This window comes from Fringilla coelebs (assembly GCF_963513975.1).
Source record: "Fringilla coelebs genome assembly, chromosome: 1".
In the NCBI taxonomy this organism is placed as follows: Eukaryota; Metazoa; Chordata; class Aves; order Passeriformes; family Fringillidae; genus Fringilla; species Fringilla coelebs.
This window is the reverse complement of record NC_140028.1, coordinates 75,315,040-75,326,964: the sequence shown is the minus strand read 5'-3', so window position 1 is coordinate 75,326,964 and position 11,925 is coordinate 75,315,040.

Here is an 11,925-nt window from a genome sequence, read left to right as displayed (position 1 = left end):
TTTAAAAATTGCATGCTACTGAAACATACCCATTATTAAAAAAAACCCCAAAACGCTACAACAATAACCAAAAAACCCAGCCAAAACAAACAAACAAAAACCAAACCAACAAAACCCCAAACCAAGAAAATATAACAACAACAACAAATGTCCCCCAAAACTCAGAACAGTAGAATTTGTACTGTGATAAGAAAGTCCTCTGCAGTTTAGGCACTGGGGGGGAGGGGGGTGTCTTCACATTGAAATTGGGCCTGAAAATGAAGTATTTTTCATCTTTCTGAAATTTCTATCATAAGAATGTGTTTTCTCTGAGTATGACAAGTGATGCTGACTGGAGGCAAATAACCACTACAAAAATACTTTCCAGCAAAGTTAAAATAGTTTTAACATGTAATTAGAGTATCAAACATTATTGGGAGAATATTTCAAAGGTGGAGGTCAGGTAGTAGAACCTCTAAAAGGTTAAAATGGTAATGATAAGTAATTTGCAACATCATGAAACTTGATATAAAACTGATATACATTTATGAAAAGAAATCTTTTTAGTTTCTTTTATCTTTGAGATGTGTGAAAGTATCATGAATGTTTGAAGAATAGCAAAAGAAAAAAAAAACAACATTATATTAGGTCTCTTTTAATCACTGCTTTTCTCGTGGATCATCTTCATGTTGGATTGCTCTTGACAATGACATCTCCTTTGAAAAATCTCTTTGTTTGAACAGCTGTTTGACTGACAGGTTTTTCTTAATATGCATTCTTGTTTCCCAGTGGCCATTCCAGATTTACTCACTATCAAACAGCCAGTCCACTTGAAATATACCCACCTGTTTCCTGTGTTCCCATCATTTAAATAATTCAGATTTAATAGCCTTTAAGAGCCATTACAGTTGCCTGCTTTTTAAGATTAGGTACTGTGAAAAACGCCAATCACTTGTTTTTAAAATTTTAAAGGTTTAATAGTAATAAAATGCTTATAGAAATAGCAATACAGTTAGAGTAATAATAATTTGGACAATTTGAATTAGGGCAATATGAGACGACAAAAACAAAGAGTTATGGACGTCCGGGTACCTTTTTCTGCACAGCACAAGCCCAAAAAAGGACACCTGTTAACAAAGGATTAACCCTTATAAACAACAGCATGTTGCATATTCATACACTTCATACATGATGCACAGGTACTTTATTTGTTTGTTATTTACCCACCTTTGGTGTTCTCTCAGCAGCTTTAGGGCAGAGATGTTTTGGCTGATCATTCCTACTGTAAGTTCCCTGTATCTTTTACTAAGTGTAAGGTACAACCACTAAGCTAACTAACAAAGTTCATGAAAATACACAACAAAGACATTCAGTGCAATAGGGGAGATCATATTTTGTAAGTCTGAAATATTTCTGTACTTGGTACTTTCTGGTGAAGGACACTAGCAGCTCAGATTTTGATACAAAAAGAAACCATCAAACACCATGAAAAAATATATTTTTAACCTTCTTTAATGCATCTTAGTGCTTACCAGAAGATATCTATCTTCTTTGCTAAGTTTATTACATTGCATGATTTAAAAAGTGCTCCACATTTTTTAGGATTATGATTAGAAACCTTTGGGTGATCAGTTCTTGTGACTATAGGGAAAAATAGATGGGGAAAACCCACCAGTAAGAGTCAAATGGGCAATACAATACCCATTATATACTTGTGTAATTACACATTACCCACGAGTGTTTTCTTTCCTTTAGCATCCCTGAATTTGTTGGAGGTTTTGGACATGTGTTCCTAAGATCATACATCTCCTCCCTGATACATAAAGACAGGTATATCAAGGTGCTGCTTTCCACTTTTATTGTTTCTAGTTTTATTTGTCCCCAGAGTGAGCTGTAAATTGGCATGCTGCTGTCCATCAAGCAGAAGGGTGTTTCCAGCACCCTATGTTCCTTTTCTAAATGAGAAAAATATGTAGGTTGTGGCTTTGGTACAGTGAGTGGGGGTTTTTCAGTCCCTCAAACAGAAAAGGGAGGCTGTGTGAGTCATATCAGTATAAACCATATATCACTGCTAAAAATTATGGCTGTTTGCAAGTTAAAAACCTGTCATTATTTTTTCATATGCACCAGTCTAAAAAATTAAAGTTACAAGCTTTCACAAAAAGAAAAAACAAAGGCACATTTAAAAACCTGCTTCACTTCTTTCTAACAAGCTTAGTTTGCACATTTGAAAAAACATTCTCAAAATGGGGAAATTGCCTATGAATTCGATAAAAATATTTATTAAAAGATGTTACAGTATGATGTAACTATTTTTATTATTATTAAACTAAGAGTACCTCATGTGCTCTAACTGGAAAATAATTACAGAAAGGTTTTTTTAGAGTGCTTTCAGTAAACCAACATTCTCAGACATTATTATGTCAGAGTAAGCCAGCAGTATGTCCTAACTGTTGCCCAGACCACAGACACCTTTAGTGGTTCAATCAATTGACTAAACCTAAACCTAAATACATTTTGTGTATTTTTACATCTTTTTTTTTTCCTTTCCAGTTTCTGCATTAAAAAAAAAATAAAAGAAAAAGAGAGAGTGTATATACTCTGCAGAAGGCAAATAGTGATACTACATGCAAAATTCTAGCAGGCTTAATGAGACAGAAACTTAAGAAACATACAAATATGAGTTCGCTCATTTTCTCCACCCATAGTATGAAGCATGTATTTCCTTTATTGATTGATTGAATATTCATTTTTCTTTAAGTTTAAAGGGAAATTTTAGAATTAGAGTTACTGTTCCATTTTTTACATTAAGTCTGTGAAAGTTGCTTGCATTTTTATGATCATGAATCTGCCCTAATCTAATCTAGTAACAAAGAAGATGAAAGATGAACTGTAAGTAGCAAACCCACCATATGGCCTGACTGGAGAAGAGATCAAGGTGAAGTCAAGTGGTGAGTCGTCACATTTTGCCCAGGGACTCTGACATGTCTGCCTCCATCACATTTGCCAGGTCATGTGATAAAAGCTCATCAGCACACTTACCAAGGAGCACAGAGAGACCCCTCTCATCAGTTGTGATGTGGAAAGCCTGGCTGAAAACCTAATGAGAGGTGTCTCTTGCAGTCAGATGTACTTCATGAGGTAGTGTGCCATTAAGGTCAAGACATCGAGAGAAGCAACATTATGTTGGGTTACTGAACTAATGAAACATCCCAGAGAACATCTCAGAGCACACCAGCACCATGATAAAATTGTATTTTCATATCAAAAATCAAGAAGCTAAGGACTTTTTATTACAATGCTTAAATTCATTTGTCCATGTCACTGTTTTCTAAAAGAGAACAGAACTGCTATTTTGCTCTAATAAGTCAACAGATCAGCCTCAAGGTCTCTTTCAGTTCATTAATCAAGTGGACTCAATCCACTCATTTGGAACAAATCTGTCTCAGCTGATGTTCATAAGTCTAACTAATGAACAAGACTTTGGAGTTGCTTGGATGTGGCTGCCCTTGCATGTACCTGCTTGGAACAAGGAATGTGTTTATGCCTGCTGTGCAGCTACTCTCCAGCTGACCAGGTCCTCAGACTCCCACTTGTTGATGGTAGCTCCTGTCAGCTGCCTTTGGTCCTTGTTCCCTGACGAGAAGCAGATCTCCATTTCCAGTTTGACCTTGTACCAGCCTTCCTCAAGAGGCAAGACCAGGCTACTGAAGCTCTCACCCATTACCCCTCTGCCAGCTGTGGCTCTTGAATTGGTTTTGGGGATGGTATAAGCTGCTGCCTTCTCAGTGCAGCTGGCAACACACACTGGCTTCCACCAAGAAGGAGACCTTCAGCCTCAGCCACAGCATAAACTCTTTACCATGGTACTGCTCTTAAACCTTCTCAATACATACAGAAAATTTTCAGCTTGAAAAAAAGTATCAATAGGAAGGCTGAACTGATCCATAAGATATATTGAACTAGAATAGAGCAGAGAGATCCCTAAAGCAGAGATTCTTTGGAGGGCTGTAGCACTAGGATTTAGTCTGGGCAGCAGCTTACTTCCTTTAAAAAAACCCTAAAAGTAAAGAACACATAGCTCACATTACTGAGTTTTAAAAGGTGCATAACAGTACTGGAAACACTATGGCTTTACCCAGTTCTGATCCACTTAGTGGCTGGATCTGAAGCATAATGGCCTGCTTGATTTTGGAGCTTTTGTGATGGGAAAAGTTCTTTATCTTCTCTCTCTCTGAAGGAGGACATAATAGTAATGCTTTCCTCTTCTAGAGCTCTTCATCCTTTACTGCAGAAGGGGATAAATTAATCTTACTGTTGTCTTTAGGGGAAATTTTCCTCCAATTCTGTCATCAAACTGCCAAAGGAACAAGAATAAAGGCAAAGATAGCCCAGGAAATACCTTCAGATCCTTTACATGAAGTATATTGTTGTGCTCCAGGAGATCCATATAGTGTCTGAACAAAGATTTTATTTACAGATGCAGTTTGCTGTGGGCAGTGAAACTCACTTGTTCCTAATTTGACATTTTCTACAGGCCTTATCATTCACCACATTAAACCAAAATATTCCACAAGTCTCAAACATTAATGCTCTTCTGACTTTTTTTTTTTTTTTACAGTTACAGATTTTTGGGATTATCATTCTCATCTAAAAGATAATGAGCATATATATTTACCTAACAAATAGTTACTGTACCCTGTCCCATCTCTCACTTTAGTTTTAGAAGTTGCTGCAAACTTTTATGGATAGAAGAGAGGCAGCTACCATGACCAAATAATAAGGAAACATTCCATATGAGACAAGCTTAATTTAAAAGCTGGTGGGTTATTGGGATGAGCTACATGAAACAAAAGAAATTATGTCAAAATAACAAAAAAATAATTAAAATAATAAAAGTATTATGGCTCCACTGTACTTTTCCAGGAGGTCTTCACTCACTGGGTGTTTGTACATCATGTGAATAAATATGTGGACAATTTCTAAAGGCAAAATCCTCATTGCTACATGCAGCTGATATTTCTAGAACCTTCTCAAACAAATGTCCAAAGCCTGTTCAGATAGGATAACTTTATGAAAGGAAGAAGCTTCAGGATGTTTCTGCTATTTTTTTATTGTCATCATCTGCAAACATTTGGAGCTTCCAGACCCAGATGCTCTTATATGTTCATCTGTTCCTAAGTCTTAACCACCTGCTTCCTGCTGAACAGCAGCTCACAACAAGGAGTTTGATCCGGTAACACAGGGCTATCCTCACTTCACATCTACAGTGTTCAGTAGTGACAAATTGCTCTGGAACAAGGCTTGCAAAGTCTTGTAGAAAGACTTGGAAAACTTTTTGATGTCTACACTTCCTGATAAGCTTTTCCAATTAAAATATTTTTATTACTTTTATTACTTTCTTAAATCTTCTGGGTAAGGAGTATACTCGTAACTCGAGAATGAATCACCAGACTGAGCCTGAACAGTGTGCTAGTCCAGGAGCCTGCAGTATTTGAAGTGTAGGGAGTGCAAAGACATAAAAAATGCTGGTAATTCCATAACATTGGAGCAAATCCTTTCCATCTGTTGTCATGGTACATTATTTATGCCTAGGATGAGTGGTACACTAATAGTGGGCTTCAGTTTCTCTTTGCCTTTGGGAAAACTAGTCATCTGTGGTGATTCTCTATTCTGGCAATAAGTAACTAACCTGTTGTTTTTTGCATTATTCTGATGTTTATTGGTTTGGGGTTCTTTTGCTGTGGTTTTGGGGGTACTTTTGTGTTTGTGTGTTTGCTTTTAATGTTGTTTTTTTTTTTTTCTTCTGGATTTTTCGTCTTCTTCTTTGTCTCTCCGAATTTTCAGGTATTTTTTTTTAAACTACCAGGGTCATATAATTTTTCTATCTAAGGCTTATCTTTATTAGAATCAATCAATCATAAAAACCCAGATCCAAACCTAATCTGTGATCTCCTTTCTCAGATCATAGAATAAGCTAAACAATTTATCACTCTGATTTGTGCTATCACATCAAGGACATGCAAATGTGGTTGTCATTAGCTGATCAATTTACCCAGTCCAAGTTTCTGCAGGTATTTACATGGAAGGTCCTATGGTAACACTAATCATCTGGAAACACAAAACACACCAAATACATAAAGTGGCTGCTGCTGTCAGGCTTAAGAACAGCCATAGTCCCTGATGGTTTGTTGCCAGACCTGTGTTCAGAAGTGGCCATAGGCGTTGGGGTATCCCAGACCTAAAATATTGTCAGGTTTTGGTGCTCCCCTACCCATCTTACTGGCTGACAACACTGCCTGTCAAATCTGTCTTTGGAATCTCAGACCAACCTTGCACTTAGGGATAGATTTTGCCTCGGAGTGTGGAAATTGCTCATTTACACTTCAGCTAAAACCCAGGACTTCTGAGAATAAACAGATCTTGTTGCAGTTGTTGGGTGTAGAGACACAGGAATGCCAGACAGAAATGGAGTTATTTTATAATTTTTCTCTTTACAAAGTGCTCTTGCAAGACTGATGAAAAGACTAAGCCTTGTACTAATATTTGTAATACAAAGAGGAATTGATAATCACACTATGTGAGAAATTAGAAGACTGAAGATGAACCCTAAAATGAATGAGCAGTATCTGTTCAGTTTACCCAGGGAAAAGTTAAGGATGATTTGATCATGTTCTGTTAGGAAAATCAATACATGCTGACCTTTTAGTCAAACAGAAAAAGGTGTATCAGGATTCACTGACAGGTAGAAGTAGCCAGACAGCTGAAAAAAGGCATATGCTTCTAAAAGTACAGATATAGATAATAACCTTATTTTTTTCCCGTCACTTTCCCCAAAAACTGTTAAAGAAAAAAAAAAAACGGGTCAACTCTATAGTCTTGACTGAAATTGGAAGTGTAGGAGGAGAAGGAACTCCACCCAAAGGCTGCAGGTTTTAATGCTTGGCAAGAAACTGGGAATTTCTAATTGCTGGCAGCATTTCAGGGGAAACATTTGCTTTGTCACTAAATTACATGCATCTAGGGCACTAAAATTATCTATAACTATAATTCCTTTTTTTTAACAGCTTCAAAAATATAGCTGTCATGAAGCCACTCTGTTAATATCCATGCATTTTTCTATTAATAGTTCGCATTTGTGACTCACAAAGGTACAGTCAACATACTGATATTAATTTATGTAATAAACTCTTCATCAAAACCAGTATTTCATAGACTTAATTGTACTGGAATTTTTCTCAGGTTTATGTCGCTTTGAAAAGGACAATAAGATAAATAGGCTAGTGGCTTTCCACACAAATTGTGTTCTCTTTTTATTTAAATCATATATTTTCCTTCTGCTCTTCTTGTATTCCCAAAGTGCTGGGCTCCTAGCAGCTGTAACTTGAACAGCCCTAATTTGATCCTAAATGTATCATTCCTATTCTGTGCAGTATACTCTGGAGCTCTAGATGAATTACACTTGCTGGACCAAATGTTACAACTGTCTTTCCTGACTAGCACTGCTGAAAATTGCATTTATTAAGCCACTCTTGCAGAGTGAAAAAATGTCTTTTATTCCTTTCACAGATATGCCTGTAATAACATTTCTACAGTTTGAACTATCACACCTTTGTTTTTCTTCCTGCCTTTGAGTAATTCAAAGAGCAGGTCAATGTAGAAAGGCAGGACCTCTGGAGCTGCCCAGAACAGAACTAAAATCATGTGTAGTTTGCATGGGTTCTTGAAAAAACCAAACCAAACATGATCTGGTCACATCTTTTGTCCAGCACTCATGGATGCCTTTTGCTACTAAACTGGGTAGAGCACCCGCTGGCTACTGAACAGTTTTGCTCATGTTCCCATGGCTCTGGAACGTTGCAGCTTTCCTGAGTTATGCTCACACCACGTGTTGTGATGTGAAGAAATTCACCTTGTTGGGTTTGCTCAGCCTGTAAGTTTGATTCCCACTTTTCTCCTTTCTTTGAAAATGTGTTGAGGTTTGGATGTCAGTAGATGAGAACTCTCAATCTCCCTCCTCATTAACCTGCAAAGGCTAATGAGGGGGTGAAATATTTACCTGAACAGACCTCTGAGGACCCTGAACACAGAGATGTGGTCAAATTTGATCGTGGCGGGCTTTTCACAGCCTGTGAAACAAAAACATGTGGCTTCACTCTTGTCTTGTTCCGAACTTCAACAGAAGGTGGCTAAAGTGTTTCTTGGCTGTATCATCCCTGCTACAGCAGCAACAGAAGCACTGAAAATGCCAAATGTGGGGACCCAACCAACAAACAAGGGAAAGCCATAAGTACAGGAAAGGCAAGAAACACCTCTTCTCTTCTGTAGAACCCTCACAGTGGTGAAGTCCTCTGCTTGGAAGGAGCAGCTGAGAGCAGCTTCAATTACAGTAGTCATGATCTATTCATGTGTCATGTTACAGGCTGCAGGGAAGAAGAGCTGCAAGCACCCTTTCTGTGTCTATTACCCTGGGAAATTTTCCCATCTCCGGTCATAGACTGGCAGTTCAGACTAAAAAGTATCATGGACTTACTAAAGTGTCTTCCTCCATGGATTTGCTTACTTCTCCTAGCCATGTCTTTTTCATACCTCCTGTTGCCCTTAGATCATTGCTTGAGCTCCATGTAACTCCTGTGTGAGGTCCAGAATCACTCCAGGATTGATTTTAGTCTCTTACTTTCTGAGCTGCTTCCTTCAGACCCTTTTGCTCTGTTCTAATCCATGTCCTGCAGAAATACAGGCATGTGTGATAGCACATTAAAACACCAAAGAGGGAAGACAATAAAAATAGATTTTACTTTAATTTTTCCCTTTTCCCCCCCTTCCAGTAGCATGGATAGAAGCTGAATAGATGTTTATAAAATTGGTAATTAACATGTAACATACCAAGTGTTTTAGAACTTAATTATCCCAAGCCAGCATTGGAGCTGGTACACCCTAGAAGGTGAAGACTGCAGCCAGTGAAGGATTCACACTGAAGCATAGAGAGGCAGAGAGAAATCACCAGATTCTGACTGCACAACCCCCACTCTGCTCGCTGCCTCACTGATGGCACTGAGCATGACCTGTGGTGAGAACAAGGGAGGGGAGTCTGGAGTGAAGTTAAGCTTGGAAAAGGGGAGGGGTGTTTTTTCCCTTAGCATTCTAATGTTTGTCCTTTTTTACATTTCCCAATACCTAAATCTGTAATTAAATACTAATGCTAATTGCCAATAAATTAAGTTAAATTCCTCTACTCAAGTCTGTTTTGCCCATGACAGTGCATGAGAAGTGATTTCCGTGTCTTTATCATAGACTAAAATTTGGTTGGTCCTCTTCTTCCTGGTTTTGCCCCCATTCTGCTGCTGTGGGAGTGAGTGAGTGAGTGAGTGAGTGAGTGAGTGAGTGAGTGAGTGAGTGAGTGAGTGAGTGAGTGACTTGGCTGTTGGCAGGGTGGAATCCACCACTGCAGGCATGTGTGACAGTCAAAGAATTGTCAAGAGAACAGAGCTTATTGAACTGTGTTTTCTGATGCTTGGAAGCCATCTAAATGATAGGTAAAAAATTCCTTCATAACTAAAGGCTGTATTTGTTATCTGAAACTCTAAAGATGGTGATTTTCAATATTTTTAAGATCACAGAATCACAGAATAGTTTGGGTTGCACAAGTTTAGTTAATTTAGTTGCCTCCCCATTTCAGTAAAGCCTTGAACTACGGCCAAACACTTCACTAAGAGAGGAAGATGTTTTGGTTAATTGTCCTCCCAAGGCTTTTAATCTCAGAATTATACAAAACTGGGGTATGTCAGAAGATGAAAGAATCTGGGACCCATTCTATTTCTTTCATGCTTCTAATTTTTTCCTCCCAGCAGCACTATTCAGCACACACAGCTTCCAGCAATGTTCCAGCCACCCTCCTCACTCACTGGCCATGGCTGACACAGAGCTGACCCAAAGCCCTGTGGTTCATCAAGAGAGATGCAAGCCCCAGGGAGAGAAGTTTTCTGCATTTATCTCCTGCGACCCCAGGTACACCACATCCTGCCTCTGAGGCATGTAGGTCTCCTTGGATATTTTCTGACAAATCTTTCAAAAAGCCTCTGCAAGGCTCCCTGCTCCATCCCTGGCCAAAATCGGGATTGGACTAACACCACAAGGGATGCTGTGACCACAAATGTCACTTAGTGAGGCAGCTGCACACCCCGAGCCCAGTAACCATGCCAGGCTCCTCTACAAAATAATTTCAAGGGACCATCCCAGAGTTATGTCCCGCCCTCTGACAAAACCAAGCCTAAAATGAAAGTTCTTCTCCTACCAGGGATGCCTTCAAGCACCCTGAAATCCTCACAAAAGAAGAGGGAGAGACCAGGTCTTCTGTGGCACCAAAATTCCAGCTTTATGTTTCCTTCAAAATCAGGAGCTTTTCATAAAAATGAAGCCCCCAAAAAACCTTTGTGCTGTAATAGCACTAAGATAAAAGGGGCAGAGGTAGGACTATTGTAATATTGATGAAATGTAAAGAAACAATGAAATCTAAATTCCAGGGGAAAAAAAAGCTAGGATAAATCTTGCTTCTGGTCAACTGAACTATTTTGAAATCATACATATGCCTTAAATCTGTGCTTTACAGAAGTTTAAAAGAGCATTTGAAAACTATTTCCTAGACATTGAACTCAACACCCTGAGCCTATGCAGGTGAAGTTAGCAGCAAAAAAACCCACACTGAGCAATTTTTAATTAGCTTCAACTTAGTAGCCACAAACTGGGCAAGAAGCAATCCTGACTTTAGCTGCCTACAACACTGCTTTTAAAAATATTTGTAATGACTGTGTGCTTCTGGATTTGAACAGAAAATTTGTCTCTGCCACTGACTGGAAAATATCCTGCAGTACCTGTCACTTTACATAGGTACCAATTTGTTTAAGATGCACTTTATTGAGGATGATTTTCTTTTTTATGGACACACATTTACCCCCCCTCCCCATATATATATATATATATATATATGTATGGCTAAAACTCAGCGAAGCCCCAAACCTGTCTCAGTGTTTCTTATGAGCCTCTCTGCATTTATCTCTAAGACTTGTTATTATCCTTACCTGAAGCTCCTCTAGTTTCACCTCCCATTTCTGTTCCTGGCATGATTTGGCTGGCACTTCTGATACCTGATAAGCCAGCAAATCTGTTTCTGTATGTCCTTTCCAGATTCTTGGGACAACATCAATCTCACCTAATTTCAAATATCTAGGGCAGAGAGATTTATGCTGATCACTGCCAGCTCCCACTACAGTCAGTGAAGAGAACCAGTCCCTTCTAGAGACCCACCCCTCTGGCTGTCCATGAGCCACTGCCATCCACTGACAAGGCAGAGAGCCCTGGCTCAGGTGACCTGTTTCAGATGCAAACATCCAAACTGGTGAGGTAAATTCCACTGTCTGTTTTAGATTTTTATTAATTCCCTGCTATTAATATGCTCAAGATCACAAAAATGTACATTTTTGCAATTTATCGCTTTCAGCTGGAAAGCTTTTGAATTCCTAAACACAAATAATATGCAAATCATTAAAAAGCCCACTACAAAAATACATACTTATTTATGGTATGTCTGTTTGTTCCAAAACAAGAATAAAATATAGACAAGTTTTTTGATAACTGTCAATGTTCCTGTTGATGCAAAATAGATAATAATACTCTACACTAATACGCTAATAATACTCTTAGGTATTATAACTTTTCCTCATGCAGAGCAGAACCAAATCTAAAATAAGAAAATTATTTCATTCACTGAAAAAACCTTCTTTTATTAATAAATAAAAGTACTTGCTATGCAGGTTTTGATGAGATGAAATTATTACAGCTATCAAGCCTTCTTAATTAAAATCTACAAATCATTCAATGAAACTGAACTCAAACTTTCAGAAAACAAAACAGATACAATAGAGAACTCAGGTGTTTGTATTTATAAAT